Source organism: Cryptomeria japonica, chromosome 5 (genome assembly GCF_030272615.1).
Source record: "Cryptomeria japonica chromosome 5, Sugi_1.0, whole genome shotgun sequence".
NCBI lineage: Eukaryota > Viridiplantae > Streptophyta > Pinopsida > Cupressales > Cupressaceae > Cryptomeria > Cryptomeria japonica.
In genome coordinates, this window is record NC_081409.1 from 672,701,918 (window position 1) to 672,720,379 (window position 18,462).

The following is an 18,462-nucleotide window of genomic DNA, read 5'->3' on the forward strand; positions in this document are numbered from 1 at the left end:
ATTAATCTTGAAAACTATTTGTTTGATCTCTTGACTTATCTCTCTTGAAATGGTTAACATAGTTGAAAACACTATATTTTGTAATTTTCTTGCCTGATCTTGAGATTGAAACTATGCTTTCTTTTACTATGAACACATCAATTTATCACAAATATTATATACTTTATTCATTGGTGGACATCCATACTTATACCTACCCCTCACAAAACATGTCTCAATCTACTTAATTATCCAATGATGGTAACCTTCTATGCAAATGGACACCATGCTTCTTTAATGGTGTGGGAGGCTACTCCCTTCACTTGGTACCTATGCCTCACATTTAATCTTCTCCCTTGACTAAGAATGAAATAAATGAATTATGTATATAACTTGTTCCAATATCCTCGTTTGTTCCTCTCCTTCCATCAAACTATTAAAATATACATTAATATATGTCCCTATCATACCTATAGAAAAAAATATGTCACATTAAACTATTTAATCCATTTACTTGTATTATCAAGATCAAGGAATATAAGAATGACATCTAGTGAGTTAGAAATAGATATGCCCCATGAAATTATCTGGGTACAAATTTTGGAAGGATTTTCAATAGTGTTAGTGTTTCACTCTAATTCCTAACGTTTCAGTACAAATCAATTGAAATACTTGGATACAATTAAAATGAATTATCGTAAGGACATAAGCCTTAAAACATTCATGCCAATGGACATCATGCTTCTTTAATGGCCTGGTATGTTACTCCCTTCACTTGGTGCCTATGCCTCATATTTGATATTATCCATTGAGCAAGAATGATAGAAAGGAATGTTGTCCATAACTTCTTCCAATTTCTTCATTTTCTCCTCTTCTTTTATCAAACTTTTGATTTATACATTAATAAATGGCATTATCATGTCTATGGAAAGGGATGAGTCCCATCTTAAACCATTTAATACATTTACTTGTATTATCAAAATCAAGGACTAAAAAAATGGTGTCCAATGAATTAGCAGCAAACATACCTCATGAAAGAATTTTGTTACAAAATCTGAAGGGTTTTTCAATATTGTTAGTGCTTGTTGTGATTTCTAATGCTTCAATATTAACAAACAAAGTGGAAGACTTGGATACAATTAAAATGAATTGCCCTAAGAAAAAAATCTTCAAAACTAGCATAATATTAACTCTTTAAATATATATATATAAATAGACAATATTATGAAACTCCACTGAGTTGTTATAAAACAATACAAAAAAAGAAAATAATAAATGTGATTATACAACCCAAAATCAACCTCTCTGTAACTCACTCTCTATGATGAATTTTAAAAGAATAAATATAAAAACTGAACTATATCCCTGTAAGAATCCAAAATTAAATAAAAGCCACAATTTCAAGTCAAAGTTTCTTCTGAATTTAAAATAAACTAGATAAACCAAACAGATAGCTATATCAGGTCACACATAAACATATTGCTATATTACAACGTCCTATTACTTTCCAAGTATCTACGACAGTTGTTTAAATGAAGAGCTCACAGGAATTGGTCAAAAAGCCGTGAACAGGTTACCAATTGACTAAGTATACCTCTGGAAGGCAAATTACCATATAAATCACAAACTAGACCAAGAGGTTCCCACAACAATATTTCTTTGATCAATCATGTATCCCACAATATCCATGGCGGCCTACAGGCAAGCCTATGCAGCGACAGGAAATGGCATGGCTCAACAGCAGAGCCCACTTCTATTCCCACCACCCGCAGATCCTTACTCTGCATATCTCTTACTTGAGGACGACGAAGATGATGAATATGGTGACTCTTCCTCTACCTCATGCTATTGGGGATGCTGCCACAATTACCTGCGAGAATTGTCATTCCCCAAGATAGATGCTTAACAATCGAGTACACTACATGTAATGGGGAACACAGTCGAACAGAACATGATAGAGTGTATTTTATTCCAGTTTTGGGCCAACCCATCTCCTCACATTCATGCTACTATGTCGTGCGAGCTGAAGACAAATGCAAGGGGTAAAAACAATAACTACTATTATGTGATTTGTTCCCTAGGGGAAATTTTCCCCCTGTGGGTTTTTCTTAGACAATTTAATAGCAATATGTATAGATTAACAATGATATATCAAGTTATGCCATCATCTAATATTCTTACACTATCTATTGTTTAGAGTGTTGAATTTGTATTTATGGGTAATTAACAATCACATGAAAAATGTTGGAAGTGAAGTCCAACGGACTCCTTTCTTTTGCCGCCAAAACTCTTGGCTATTCATATTCTCTTTGCAAGCTCTTTAAGAGCTGATTGTAATTCATTTGTAGAGGTTAATTCTGGAGCTGCTGGCAGCTGTGTATATGTGTATACCAGATTGGTGATTAATCTATGATTCCCCTACTTCAAGTGTGGATGTAGGCAATTGCCGAACCACGATAAATCTGTGTGTTCTCATTGTCTGTGTTGTGTGTTTTTAATTTTGTTTATCTGCTGTTTTAATTTGTTTCTTCATCCTAACAATTGGTATCAGAGCGAGGTTAGATCGTTGTTTAGATTTTTGGTGTTTGAATTTCTAGAATCATGGAAGAATCGAAGATAGAGAAGTTCTCTGGTCAGAGCTTCGGCTTATAGAAAGTGTAGATGGAGTCCTTGTTGATGAAGCAATACCTTTCACTCGCGCTTGAAGGGAAAGCAAAGAAACCAGCTGGGATGGCTGATGAAGAATGGGAAAAATTGGACAAGAAGGCGAGAACGACAATTTTTCTCTCGCTGTCCAATAATGTTCTCTTCAATGTCACAGTTGATGCCACAACAAAAGATGTATGGGATAGACTCTCAGCCATGTATGAAATGGCATCGACTGCAAATAATTTTTTTATTATGACGCGCTTGTACAAACTGAAAATGAAGGAAGGTTGTGCTATGGCAAACCACATCAATGAATTCAATACATTGATTAGTCAAGCAACTTCAGTGGGGATGACACAAGATGATGAAAGCAAGGTTGATCTGTTATTATGTTCTTTACCAAACAGCTGGGATGGCGTTGTAACAACAGTTAGCACATCTATATTCGGTAAAAATAAGATGGTTTTTAATGATGTAGCAACTACTCTTCTCAGTGAGGATTTGAGAAGAAAGAATGATGAACTTTCATTCGGTGAAGCCTTAACGATGGTCAGCACCGAAAATAGAGGTAGAGGTCATAATAGAGGTAGAAATAATTACCATAGATGTTTGAAATCAGCAAAGAGATCAAAGTCTAGAAACAAAAATGGTGAATGTTGGTTTTGTGGCAAAGTTGGTCATGTGAAGAAGGATTGTAGAAACTTCAAAAGGGAACAAAAGAGGGTGCGGGACAGCGAAGCAAATACAGTCTATGATAAAGATGATAGTGTATTAATCCTTTCAACAACCGACACTACTTCAAAATCATGGGTGCTTGATTCTGGTGCCTCCTGTCATGCTACCTCATGTCTTGAAGCGTTCATTAACTACCATGAAGGTCATTTTGGCAATGTTTTCTTAGGAGATAACAAAGCTTGTGAAATTACAGGTAAAGGGGATGTATTGCTGCCATTAGAAGGTGGTAAAATATGGCTGCTCAAATATGTCGCCATGTCCCAAAATTGAAGCAGAATTTGATATCCGTTGGACAGCTCTTTGACCAAGGTCTTAATGTTAATTTTCTCCCAGATACATGGAAAGTAACACATGGTACCATGTTGATTGCAAACGGTAATAAAGTGGGAAGCCTATACATATTTAAGACTCATGGTGAAGTGGGACCTACAATGGTGATTGAGCATAGCAAAGCGGATCTTTGGCATCAAAGACTTGGGCACATTAGCAAGAAAGGACTTGTTGTGACCATTTCACACATCACCCGATTAGAATGGGGACCCTCTTCTTTTTTTTTTGCCTTAAGTTTTGCTTTCTCTTTGCTTGTTTTTCTCTCTTCTTTTAGGGTTTTGAGTGAGTGAGTGGTCTGCCTGGGCTGGCTGGATTAGGGCTAAACCTTGGAAGCTCGTTTTAGGGTTTCTTTCAAGCTAAGTCTAGTCTTGTATAGGGAGGTTGTTAGTCGTCTGTCTGAAGCCTCAAGATTGCCAGAATGAAGCATGCCTTTCAAGAGAGTCAAGATCAGTTAGGAACAGGGAGAATAGGTCTCAGGTTAGGTCTAGATAGAAAGAGAGTTTTTCTTCTCAGGGTCCTGTTTGTTTCCCTGTCCTAGTCGGTTGAGCAGAGCCAGTGAAGAGAAGGAGTTGGTTTGATCAAGTTTGATGAAGAATGAAGCGAATCAAGGTAACATCTAGCCTAGAAATGTCAAAATCGCTCCTAACCCTTCCAGAGGGTCCAAGGCAAAAATCATTGTGAACCTCTTTTTCTCCTCATTTTTGACTAAGTGATGCTTTCTAGGGCATGTTTGGAGGTAAATTGATGTGTTCTTGCCTGGAGAAGGATTTGATTGAATTTGAAGAGCAAGATGATGCCTGAAAGAGGATTTTCGCTCCTGACCCTTCCAGAGGGTCCAAAGCGAATTTCATCATAAACACTATTTCTTGCCTTGGATAGACTTGCAATTTTGTTCCTAGCTTAGAAAAAGACCTAACTTTTCCTTATGAGGTGGTTTAAAACTTGAAAACTAAGCAATTTGGCCTGGAATGGAGATTTTGCTCCTGACCCTTCCAGAGGGTCCAGAGCGAAAATCTTGTTAGAGCTTATTTCTTCCTAACTTTGGCTAAGTTCTCATGTGCAGGGTCTCTTGGAATGAAGATTGGACATCATTTGGTACCTTTGAAGAGTTGGAAGCTTGCAAAATGGAGAACTTTGGACAAAATGGGAAATTTCTCTCCTGACCCTTCCAGAGGGTCCAAGACGAAATTCCCAAAAGGCTATTATTTTGCAATAAAGAAGGTCAAGTTTTTGACATGAATGAAACGAGAATAACTTGCTTTTGCCTCCTGAAGATGTTTTAACTTGGAAAGTGATGGATTTTTTCCCAAAAGAAGAAATTCGCTCTTGACCCTTCCAGAGGGTCCAGGGCGAAAATTCTTCAATCACCTATTTTCTTGCAAAGTCAAGTCAAGTTTTGGTTTTTATGGCATGGATGAGAGAGGAATAGTGTTTTCTTCCTTTGAGAGGTGAATTCAACTTGAAAGGATCATGGAATAAGCCCAAAACCTAATTTTCGCTCCTGACCCTTCCAGGGGGTCTAGGGCGAAAAACTCTATAGGAGACATTTCTTGCTCAGTTTGGTCAAATTGAAGTGTCAAAGGCATGGTGAAAGGAAGAATGAGCATGTTGAAAACCTTGGGCATGTTTAGAAGTGAAGAAAATGAAGTATTCTAGTCAGGAAAGGAAATTTCGCTCCAGACCCTTCCAAAGGGTCTAGAGCAAAATTCCTTGTAAGCCTATTTTTGAGCCTTTCTTGGGCATGACACTTTATTCCTAGCATGATGAAACATGAAATCCCACTTGGCAAAGAAGTTTTAAGGTGAAGTAATGAAGACTTTTGGTCAAAATGGTGAAAATCGCTCCTGACCCTTCCAGAGGGTCCAGAGCGAATTTTCTCAAAATCACCGTTTGCTATCAAATTTTGTTAAGCCAAGTATGGGATAAGGTCAAACATAGAAAGAATTACCCCTGGGAGTGAATTGAGGTTGCAACAAATCACCAAAAAGTGAAGGAATTGAGCCAAATGGTGAATTTCGCTCCTGACCCTTCCAAAGGGTCCAGATCGAAATTCTTAAAAGCACCTATTTCCTTGCAAGGTCAAAGCAACTTTTTAGTTTTTATGGCTTGGATGGGTGTGAGGAAGAGTGTTTTTCATTTTGAATATAATTGAAATTGTCAAGAAGAAGCAATCAAGCCTAGAACATGATTTTCGCTCCTGACCCTTCCAGAGGGTCTAGGGCGAAAATCCTAAAACCTATCTTTTCTTCCAAAGATTGGACTAGACCAAGCTTAGACATGGGTTTGAGAGGACTTTTGAATTGCCTTGAAGTGGAATTGGATTGCCAAGAATGAAAATTTTGAAGCCAAGAGGGAAATTCGCTCCTGACCCTTCCAAAGGGTCCAGAGCAAAATTTCCAAGTTCTCCCTTTTTCTTGCAAATTTAAGACAAGATTTTGCTATTCATGACTTGGATGGGAGTGAGGCGTGATGTTCCATACCTTGGAAATGATTTGAAGATGAAAGGATGAAGGAATTGCCCTAAAACCTAAAAATCGCTCCTAACCCTTCCAAAGGGTCCAGAGCGAAAAATCCAAAACTAGTGCATTCCTTTCAAGTTTGTGCTAAGACAAGGCTAAACAAGCTATAAATTGCCCTTGAGACCACCTTTGAGTGGATTTTTGTTCCAAAAAATGATGATTCTAGGTCAAAGAAGGATTTTCGCTCCTGGCCCTTCCAAAGGGTCCAGGGCGAAAATCTCAAAATCCCCTATTTTGCCTTGCAAGAACAAACCAAGCCTGGATGGAGTGAATGAAGAAGACCATTGCCTAGCCTTGAGGGGTGGATTCAAGACAAAATGATGAAGGAGTAAGCCTAAACAAGAAAAATTGGTCCTGACCCTTCCAAAGGGTCCAAGGCGAAAAACCCTAAATTCACCTTTTTCTTCCAAATTTGAGTGAGACTAAGCCTGGACTACAAGGAAAGAACCTATTTGGAATGCCTTGAAGAGGTTTTGGACCTTCAAAAAGAGAATTTTGAGCTCAGGAGAGAATTTCGCTCATGACCCTTCCAAAGGGTCCAGGGCGAAATTCTTGAAAATGCAATATTTCCTTCAAAGTTTTGATGAGCTAACCCAGTGATGGAGAGAAATGAACCCTGGAGATTTCCTTGGAGGAGGTCAACGATCAAATTAAGGTGAATTTTGACCTAATAAGCAAAAATCGCTCCTGACCCTTCTAGAGGGTCCAGGGCAAAATTCACATTTTCACCTAATTTCCTCATGAAAAATGATAAAATTTTAAATGCAAGACTTTGATTAGGTCAAAGCAAGCATGAACTTTCCTTGCGGGAGATTTTGGAGTGAAAGGAATAAAGTATTCAAGTCTTAATTGGAAAAATCGCCCCTGACCCTTCCAAAGGGTTCATGGCGAAATCATCAAAAAACCTATCATTCAACCTTGCTTGATTAAGTTTAGGGCAAATTGCAAGGTTGTAAAGACAAAGACATGGAAATTTGCAAATATAGGTTGAGAAAATTTCAATTCCATCAAGGGAACAAGCATGGATAAAGGGTTCAAACAAGCTTTGAAGTGAATCTTGACCTTATCACTTTAAATATTTCAAAGCCTAAAGAGAAAGGAAGCTTCACTAAGCCTCAATCAAACCTCTATATTCCCAAATTTTCACCAAATTTACTAAAATTAAGACATTTGGGGAGGTTAGATCAAATGCGCATGAATTAAGGCCATTACAATTGAATTAATTAATTTTTAAAGCCTTAACATAAATATAAAATCCACCTTGGAAGCCTTAAAATCAATTTAAAAATTTTAAAAATATAGGTGAGCGCTCAAAATGCATTTACTTGCTTTTACAAGCAAGTCGGCCTCTTCCTAAAAGGAATTTTATTTGTTTTTTTTGCTTAAAAACTAGGTCGGCCTCATAGTCAATTAGGGTGAGCACCCTATATAAGAGAGGAGTATTGTTTCAAAATGCAAATCATTCATTCATTGTTCTAAATGCGATTTTGAGGAGCAGATTGGAGGAGCGAAATCTAGCAGATTGGAAGCGAATTTCTTACCAAGTTGGAGGCTAAATTTCCAGAATTTGCTAAGTGTTGGAGGCTAGTGAAGGTGACGTTATTTTGAAGGTTAATCAAGACATAATTCATCCAAGAAGGCCAGCAATTCAATCCTCATCCAGCAAAGTCTGATCTTCTTTCTTCATTTTTCAAGGTTCATAGTTAGGCTTTCAAAGGAGAAGGTATGAAGAATCCTTTTTGAAGTTCTTATTCAAGACTTGTTTTGATTTTCATAGTTTTTTTTTTTTTTAAAAGTCTAAGTCTTGAAAATCCAATTTTCATTCATAATTAATTTGAGGAATCATGTCCTTTTCAAATTAATGTTTTGGAATCATTCCCTTTGAAAGGTCTTAAATTCTATACTTTAAGGTATGATGCTTAAAGACTAATTTTAAATTTCTGTGTAGGCATCAAATGACGACCCCTAAAGCTGGAGGATCTACTAGCCGGCAGGCTCTCATCAAGGAAGATCAAAGAAGTGATGAATTGGAGACCAAGATCGTGTCCAAGTGGAGTAATATCAAAGACACCAACTTAGGAAACTTCAATGTGAAGAAGTATCAAGAGGTCCCCTATATTGGCAAGCCATCACCTATTTCAAGGAGGATAATCGAGAGTAGCATCATCAAGGCGGCAGGTTTCCCTCCCGCGGTCAAGTGTCATGAGTTGATGATCGAGTGTGCCCGCCACTATGACTCACAATCAAGGATGATCATAATCAAAGATGGGAACATCTTAGCCTACCTTTCAGAGGAAGCTACAAGCGAAGCTCTTCATCTTCCGAACCATAAAGACATGATCTACAAAAGCTTAGAAGGAGCAAGGTCGATCTATGAAGATGATCCTGAGTCTTGTTTGAACTTCATCAATAAGAATTGGTTGCTCAAAAGTCAGCCTCGCCTGAACAAGATTCCCAATACACCACATAGGATTGACTTCCAGGAGGAATACAGGGACTTGATAACTTTGGTCAATCGAGTTACAGGTGCTTCTCAAGCCTTCTATTTCGAAAAGTGGATGTTCCTCTTCATACAAGTGATAGTCCAAGGAAAAAGAATGCTTCATTGGGCCAGAATCATTAGAAATTGTTTGGACGTGCAGTTGAGAAGGCTAAGACCCACCAAATCATTCCACATGAGCTCATATGTTATATATGCCTTGATCAGGAGTTTCGAGTATGCAGGGCTACCTCACAGAGGAGTGATTGGAAGAGGACCTGGAGAAATAAGAGTTTGTGATTCTTATGTTCATCTGTGTCATCCGCCTAGAAGTGACTACAAGTTAGTCAATGACACCTTCAAGATGAACATTACTAGGATATTGCAAGGAGGAATTCACAATCGACTGTCTCTAGGAGCCTGTGAAGAAGTATGGTGCATGGTTCATCTAGTTTCAAAAGTTCACGGGTGTCCTTCACCACCTTACATGCTGCCAAGATATCCAATAGACAGGATAGTGCTACTTGAGGTGACTAGATAGTTGGTAGCTTATGCGAAGGCATCCAGACACAAGCATGGAAATGGGATTCTCGTGCCCATCATATTAGAGAACTCAGTTCAGGTGTGTCCTAATACTCAAGCCGCGGAAGATGCAGAGAAGGAATTATCTTTATACTCATTCACATCCTTTGCCTCGCGAGAGAATTTTGACCCTCGTGGTTATATGGAGGAGACAGTCGGTAGGAAGTACAAGCATGAGTTTCAGGTGGAGGAATTTTGGATGAATCTCCCAGGTGATTTAGAGGTTAAAAGAAAGATGCATTCCAGGCTACCCTTAGATCTCATCAGGAAATGCAAAGTTTATAGAGTAGCCGATCAAGCCCAGGATAATGGTAGATACCTCCAGTCGTTCTATGAGAAAGAGGACAAAGAAGTGAAGATAGATTGGAATAAGCCCAAGGTTTTAGACTTTGAGAGCTTTGATGGCTCTCGTTTTATCCTGCACTCACAGATGGGTGGATGTACAGCATCAAAATTTGAAGGAGCAGAATGTATCAATGGCATTTACTTTGGAGGCAAGACCAGAAGAAGGAGAAGCAAGTGTGAGTGAGAATACTTCTCATTCCAAAGGCTCAAAGAGGAAAGAAGGACCTGAGAAGAAAGAAACTTCCAAGAAGAAGCAGAAAACAAACCCTGATCACCCACCAAGCACATCTTCTAGGTATGAAAAGGAGGCGAGTCAAGGGGAAGATCAGAGGCAGATAGTATATTAAATTGATAAGTCTATGGAATCCATGGTACAGAATGATAAACAAGAGAAAGGACGGACACCTCAGCATTCATCAAGTCAATCTCCCCAAGTTGGTGCTAATGAGAAACATGAAGAAAAGAATGATGATGAAGCAACATCTCCTTTCCGAGAAGATAGGCCACTACCTAAAGAAATACAAGTGAGGGAAACAAGATTTGCCATTCCTGATTGGCTGAAAGAGAGACTGACAAGGGTAGTTGTGGTTGAAGAGGAAGAAGATGTGTTTGACTTGGAAAGCCTTATAGGAAATTCTCATGAGGTAATGGAGAAGAAGAAGGCCACAAAGATGTCTAAGGTAATTAGAGATGAGACAGGATCCAGGAAAGTGAAGGTAGCTACACCAATGGTGGACAAATATGAGGATGAGATTCTTGTAGAGGAGTATGACTTAGAAACATTTGAGCTTCGTCCACTTACCTTTGAGCAAGCGATGGAAGAAGCAATTGATTCATTTGAAGCACTTAAAGACAAACTTAAAGAAGAAATGTAAAAGAATAAGAAGCTTGAAAGGGAGGTCAGTCCTTGGAGGAACTATTTTAGTCACCTTAATCAACCCTTGAGACATCAGGATCCAGCAGTATCTCCTTTACAAGCACTCCCTCTTGAATCAGTAGGTGAGGCAGAAAGGGTGAAGAGCTTGGTTCAACTTATAAGTTCTTGGATTGATAAATCCCACATGGTAGTCGTTGAATTTGCAACAAGAATGATGAAGATAGTTCATCGAGCTATCCAGGTCCTTGAGAATATCCATAATCTAATGATAACTGTAGTTGCATTCACTCACACTAGAGATGTTATCATTCCTGTCTTACAAGTGATAAGACAAACACCAAGACGGATTCTGGCACAAGAAAAGATAATGGATGGAGGAACCCATAACCTCCTACAGTGGTCAGCTCTACTCCAAATGAAAGAGGTCCTTTTTGAAGACATCAACACCAGATGCACTCAAGTTGAAGGTATCATTCATCCAATTCAAGATAAGGTATTTGAGGTGTTGTGTACCATTCTTAACAGGCGGATCAAGATTAAGACAGATGTGGACATCCAAGAGTTGGAGGAGAGAGTCAAGGTCATCTTTTGCAAAGAGGAGAACATCATCACAGATAAGCAACAAGATCAGATGTGCACTACTATGTTCCTGATTGAGAAGACCAAAGAACTTGAACCTAGATGGGAGACAACTCTTCTCACTGCTTTTGATCAAGTCCTTCACTTGGAAGAATGAATGAAGAATCTTCCTGAGATTCCCATTGCTAAGATTGAGGGAATTGTGTCCAGATTCATTGAATATGCTAAGAAAGAGCATAGGAAAGGGAACAAAATTCTAGATGAAAAGTTGTTATAGGATGATTGGCAGCTTAATTCCTATTGGTCTATGTCTCCTCGATATTTGTGCCACTTCTTTATTGGCTATGGATTAGTGATGTTTATCTAAATGAGGACTTTTTTGTAACAAACCCTAATTAGGGTTTAGGTGTCAAAATCTCAGTCGTCGATCTTCTTTTGATCCGGGCCATTCATTGTATTTGAGGATGCTATATATACCCTCACTCATTTCATTTTGAGTTAGAAAAGTTAGAAAAGAGAGAGAGCTTAGAGAGAAGAAAGTTAGAAAGTTATTGTTGTAGCAAGGTTGAGTAGTGAAGGAAGAATTTTGAACAATTGTTGTCCATTTGGCTATGAGATCAATAAAATATTGAAGTTATGGTGTTTTATTGCAATACTTGTGGATATCTTCATGATTTTTTATCTTCTTGAATCACTCTCAGTCGAAATAGCATTTAGATTTTAAGTTTGAAGGGCGAATTGTTGTGCTTGACCTTTAATAAGATTCACATTCCAAACCACTAGCTTCTTACTGATTGTGAGGATGCCTTGTGTGGTCAACTGGAGATATTAAGATTGATTAAGAATTCAATCATTATTGGAGGTACTGATATGTATCTCTATGATAGTATCTATATCCTTGATGATTTGAAAAACTATTGAATCCTCTTAGAAGATCGCACCAATTCCAGTAAAGTTGTAATTTCTTGGCGAAGCTGAAATTGGTAGAATCTCATCAAGTCTAGTCTTCATTGAGTCATTCTTAGGATTAGCTTGAGTGTTCTTTCTTTAAAACCCTTATCTTTTGACATTCTTTGAAAATCTGTTAGTGTTAGGAAAATCCTGTTCCTGCATTTGGAAAGAAAGTAACATGGACAAGCTTTCTTTGAAAGTACGTAAGGCCTCTTGAAGAAACAGCATATACAACAACCACTGGTGCTTATCCACACGTAGAGATCCTACAACAAAGAACCTTGAAGTCATCCCGATTGATCATTTTCGCGACATCTTCAGCATTTGGAGACTCTAATCAAGAGAGGATAAGGTACCTCTGGGTATTTTATTTTGTGTTTGGTCGTGTACAAAATACACATCAACAAGACTCCATGTTATGCATACAAGAAATCAGCTACCGGGCCTCAAGCTTGTTGACTTAGCCTTTTGTGAACATTGCCTTTATGGCAAACAAAAGAGAGTCATTTTTTCAAAAGGTGGGCATGACACAAAGGCAACACCACTGGAGCTTGTATACTCGGATGTTTTTGGGCCTACTGAAGTAACCTCCATTGGAGGAGCTAACTATTTTGTAACCTTTCTTGATGATTGTACAAGAAAAGTATTGATTTATATGCTTTCTAGGAAATCTGAAGTCTTCAAAATTTAAAATTTTCAAGGCTTTAGTTGAAAATCAGATTGGGCATAAGATTAAATGCTTACAAACTGATAACGGTGGGGAATTTTTTTCACATGAATTTGATGATTTTTGTGTTGATAATGGGATTAGAAGAATCAAGGTTGTTCCTTTCACTCTTCAAGAAAACGGTGCAGCCGGGAGGATGAATAGAACAATTCTTGAAAAGGCACGATGTATGTTGTCTAATGCAGGTTTAGGCAAAGAATTTTGGGCAGAAGAGTGTAACATAGACTATTTAATCAACCAAAGTCCATAATCTAAACTGGATTTTGGTATTCCGGAAGAGGAATGGCAAGGGAAAAGGATTTCATACTTGCATCTTCATGTGTTTTGATGCGAAGCCTTCTCACATATACCCAAGGAAAAGTGAACGAAATTGGATCCAAAGTCACTGAAATGTATTTTTGTGGGGTATGGAGAAGAGAAATTTGGTTTCAGATTGTGGGATCCAGTTCACAAAAAGATTGTTCACAGTAGGGATGTAGTTTTCCATGAAACCTCCTTTCCCACACTACAAGATTCAAATAAATCAGAGACAGAATATGTCCCTATGTCTATGTTTCAGAATTTGACTACCAACGCTCTACCTCCAGTCTCTCATTCAGTGGGAGCTTCTATGATGTCTACCTCTATTGAATATAATTTTCAGACTGAGAATGAAGAAGCGGGTGTTGAAAATGTTTGGTCTTCATTTAATTTAGAATTTGGGGGTCTGCCAAACAGAGAAAATCCTCCCCAAAACAACACTGATGTTGGAGGAAACTTGGAAGATCGCCCTTATGTTGAGCATCTTGGCTCATGTTATTCCACATTGTTTGGGCATCATCCACGGTGCTCTGCACCTCCACCACATTCTGCAATTGTGATGTATACTCCCCATGGCATGTTGCGTAGTCTTCACGTGCAGTACACCCACCGCAATCCTCACACCCCGCAGCCTACAGTTCCTTGCGTAAGCTCACCACAGCTTCCTCCACTCCTCCGCAGGCCCTTAGCGGTCCCCCTGTGAGTCTCCCGCAGTCCCCTCACCTCTCTCGCAGGCTCCCTACAGTCCACTCCACATGGTCCCTATAGGCTCCACCTCCACAGTCCACCCGCAGAGTCTCCCTCCCGTGTAGGCCTATGAGGATGTTGCCACGACCTTGTGCACCCAGCCCTCTCACCCATCTCACGTCGTGGATAAAACTTTTGTGGGGTTCCCCTCCTGCAATCTGTGTGCATCAAACGTGGATAAAAATCCACAAGTATCTGATTACCCTACAGACAGATATCAAACCAGACTCAAAAACAAAGTCATTAAAGGGGACATAACCAGAGACAATGGGAGAGATATGAGTTTGCATAAACAGGGAACACATAATGATTTTACTACTCCAACAGAGAGTCAATTCAGGAAATCAACCAGACAGAGGTGACCTCTTGCAAAATTCTCCGATTATGATTTATTGTTTTGTGAAGAAGTTGAACCTTCTTTGCTCATCTCTACGCAAACAGAGCCTGCAACATACAAAGAAGCTTGTAAAAATGCAGACCGTGATAACTGGCACACTGCAATGGGCAAAGAAATGGACGCACTAGTGAGAAATCAGACATGGGATTTGGTGCCACTTCCACCTGACAGAAAGGCATTAAGAAATAAATGGGTGTATAAACTAAAAGATGAAGTCAATGGTCACTAAAGATTTCGAGCAAGACTGGTTGTAAAGGGATATGCTCAGCAACAAGACCTCAATTTCAAAGAAATTTTCTCGCCAGTAGTTAAAATGATTACCATCCGAGCAGTATTGGGCTTAGTTGCAGCCTAGGATCTTGAACTTGAACAGATGGATGTGAAGACGACATTTCTCCATGGCGATCTTGATGAGGAACTATTTATGCATCAGTCGGAAGGGTTCATTAAAAAGGGGCAGGAACACCTTTATTGTAAATTGAAATGCAGTTTGTATGGGCTTAAGCAAGCCCCCCGATAGTGGTATCTTAAATTTGACAAGTTCATGATTGATCACAAGTTTACTCACAGCGAGTCTAATCCTTGTATCCATTACAAGAAGCTTCCTAATGGTGAATTTGTCATTCTTCTCCTTCATGTGGATGATATGCTAGTGGCCGACACAAGCATGAGGATTGTGAGTGAACTTAAAACTCACTTAGCAAAGGAATTTGCCATGAAAGATTTAGGGGCAGCAAAGAAGATCTTAGGAATGACTATTTTTTGGGATAGGAAAAAGAGAGAACTCAAACTATCTCAACAAGACTACATTAAAAAAGTCTTGGACAGATTTGGTATGGCGGATGCTAAGTCTGTTTGTATACCCTTAGCCTCTCATTTTCAGATGTCTTCTCAATTGTGTCCTAAAACACAAGAAGATAAGGAGTTTATGGATAAAATTCCATACAAATCTGTAGTTGGAAGCCTCATGTATGCTATGGTGTCTACTTGAACAGACATTGCTCATGTTGTAGGATTGGTGAGCAGATTTATGGCTAATCCGGGCAAATCACATTGGGAAGTAGTCAAATATATCTTGCGGTATCTCAAGGGTACTTCTGATTTTTGTTTATGGTTTGGAAAGGACAAGGCAGTTTTGCAAGGGTATACCGATTCTGATTTTGTCGGTGATTTAGACAAAAGAAAGTCTATGTCAGGTTATGCTTTCACATTTGTCAGGGCAGCAATTAGTTGGGCTTCAAAATTGCAACATATAGTTGCTCAATCAACCACAGAGGCTGAATACATATCTCTTTCTGAGGGAGCAAAAGAGATGGTATGGTTGCAACTCTTGTTCAGCGAGTTGGGGTTGAAGCAATCAGATTTTGCTTTGTTTTGTGATAACACTAGTGCCATTTTTATGACTAAACATCAGACATCTCAGCCGCGGTCAAAACATGTTGATGTTCGCAATCATTATGTTCGCCATATGGTCGAAGAAAGCAAGTTTCATGTAGATAAAATTCATACCGACATGAATCCAACTGATGTGCTCACTAAAGTAGTTAAGTGGGAGAAGTTTGATTTCTGTCAAGCTTCTCTCGACCTTTCCAATAACTGATAGCAGGACTGAGTGGGGGAATCGACATGTTGCAGCAGTTCGTTGGTCTTCAGTGGGAGATTGTTGGAAGTGAAGTCCAACAGACTCCTTCCTTTTGCCGCCAAAACTCTTGGCTATTCATATTCTCTTTGCAAGCTCTGTAAGAGTTGATTGTAATTCATTTGTAGAGGTTAATTCTGGAGCTGTGTATATGTGTATACCAGATTGGTGATTAATCTATGATTCCCCTGCTTCAAGTGTGGATGTAGGCAATTGTTGAACCACGATAAATCTGTGTGTTCTCATTGTCTGTGTTGTGTTTTTTTAATTATGTTTATCTATTGTTTTAATTCGTTTCTTCATCCTAACAAAAAATACTTACCTGACTGTATGTTGGTGGTATGGATAGACTAGTGGAAACATGCTCTACTGAAGAAGACATGTCGACACTTTGCTTTTGTAGATGTGTGAACGACACTCGTCCTAGGCCTTTGCAACCCACCAACCCATATCAACATATGTAGATAATCTCCAAGAGAAAACCAAGATTCACAGCAAAGAGTATAGTTTCTGATGGTTTCCCCCCTCGGTTTCTGCGTAGGAAGGGTTGGAAAGTGTTTGCCAAAGACATGCGTGGCAAACTTGGCAGACTTACGCATGTTGGAGGGGAAAATACTGACCTCAGAAGACAACCTCCTCCATTTGATTTCTCTTTGTTACAGAGGATTTCCCCAGTTGAGGAAGAGATGTAAGAGTGAAGAAATCATTTAGTGGCAGTGGGATGGAAATAAAATTCACCTGTTATGTTGTAGTCGAAAGATATGTATTGAAAAGAATGGATGGGAGCATTGCCCTTACTTATTCATTCAGACATTCAAACCAAATTCAAGGGAAGTAGGAAGTATAAGGGGCAAAACGTAATTGTTATCATGTTTCTATTTTGTCAGATAGATGCTATATTTACACACCTAGGAACAATGTCATTTCATTAATTTTACAAAAGGCATACATATGGGAGGCTTCTTCCTTAAAGGGAAGAGCATATCTAAATCATGAGTACCAGTCTTTTCACTGAAGGTATTGAATTGGCTTCGTATATACAGCTAAATTTGTCTTGTATAAATAATGTTATTTATTATTTTATAAATAAAGTGATTTCTTTGTTTTTGGGGATCAATTATGTATATGGCAATTCTTTTGAATAATTGCCAGTTGCCACGGAACATTGAAACAATGTTGTAAACCTTTGTTTAACCTCTTAAAAATATTACAGTCATAAATGCAGTTGTAATGCTCGGTTCAAAAAACCACAGAAATCAATGCATTCAAGAATGCCTGGCTGTTTTTCAGCCATCCTTAAAATCTACCACAACAATCCATCTTTAATGTTCCGCTCAAAAAATTAAGGAAATGAATGTCACAGCATTCTATTTTTAATGCTCCACTCATAAAAATAGGGTAATGAATGCATTCAAGAAGTTAATGTAGCCTCGTTGTTGCTTTTAGCTGCCCTTAACCACCACCCAAACTTCCATATAAATACTATAGACTGAACTGTTCATAAAAATAGGGTAATGAATGCATTCAAGAAGTTAATGTAGCCTCGTTGTTGCTTTTAGCTGCCCTTAACCACCACCCAAACTTTCCATATAAATACTATAGACTGAACTGTTCAATCCACCGGCCCAAGGAAATCTCCTAATAACTCATTAGGGGAAGAGCACTAGTAGTCATTATAGCTAACCTTTTATACCCATAGATCCTAAATGGTACATCAGATTTGATGATTTTCTTTTAGTTGTCTTCGTATGCGACTTAACTGTTTATAGGTATTGTTCTGGCTTCTGGGTAGTAATGATGCACGTTGTGGGATTAGTTATGTGCACAAAGGTCAAAAAGTACACATTTCAAAGTGTCGCTTGATACCTAATTAAAGATGTTCCAATAACCATCCACTCAAAATCACCAGTACTTGTGGACAAATGTCCCAATAGTTTTGCACAAATGTTCCAATAGTGGTGCACAAATGGGCCAATTATGAACAAAATTTGACAAAAAGTGATCGTCTATTGATACATGTAAAATTTATTAATGGGCTTTTCAAAAATTGGAACTATGACGGCTATTGGGGGTCACTATGACAATAAGTGTGCGGTTATTGGAACTATGACAGCTACTGGTGCTCTTCCCCTAGTCAAACAACAACTATTTCAGTTTTATTTGCTAATTTGTTTTATGCACAAATGGATAAAATGACTATGAATTAATTGTTTAAATTCATCCTAGCTATGTACTATGGGTTTGTTTCTTTTGACACAAATTACACTATAGTGCACCCATCTTACAAAAACATACTCTTCCATTTTGTGGTATGCATAGGAAATTCTTTGGGTCCTATCTACCAGATGAACAATAAAATACATTTCTAATTGTTTGATCTGTGAATCTAACTTCTAGCATTTGTTTGTCCATTAAAAGTTTCTTTTCTTATTTTTTTTCAAAAGGGGTAAAAATTTATTAAAAAACGAAAAGACTTACAAAACAAGAAGAACCCACAACCCAAAAGAATTACATAGTTTTATCCTTCACAACTATTTGTTCCAACATATGAGCTAAATCCAAAAGCAAATGTTGTCTATCTACAATATACGAGTCATGTCCTCAATCCAACGTCCACTTAGCCAAAC

At 38.4% G+C, this 18,462-nt stretch overlaps 1 pseudogene; it reads left to right on the forward strand.

Moving 5' to 3' along the window:
* The first annotated feature begins 1,642 nt into the window (after window positions 1-1,642).
* Window positions 1,643-16,527, forward strand: LOC131058674 (uncharacterized; annotated as a pseudogene).
* The last annotated feature ends 1,935 nt before the right edge of the window (window positions 16,528-18,462 follow it).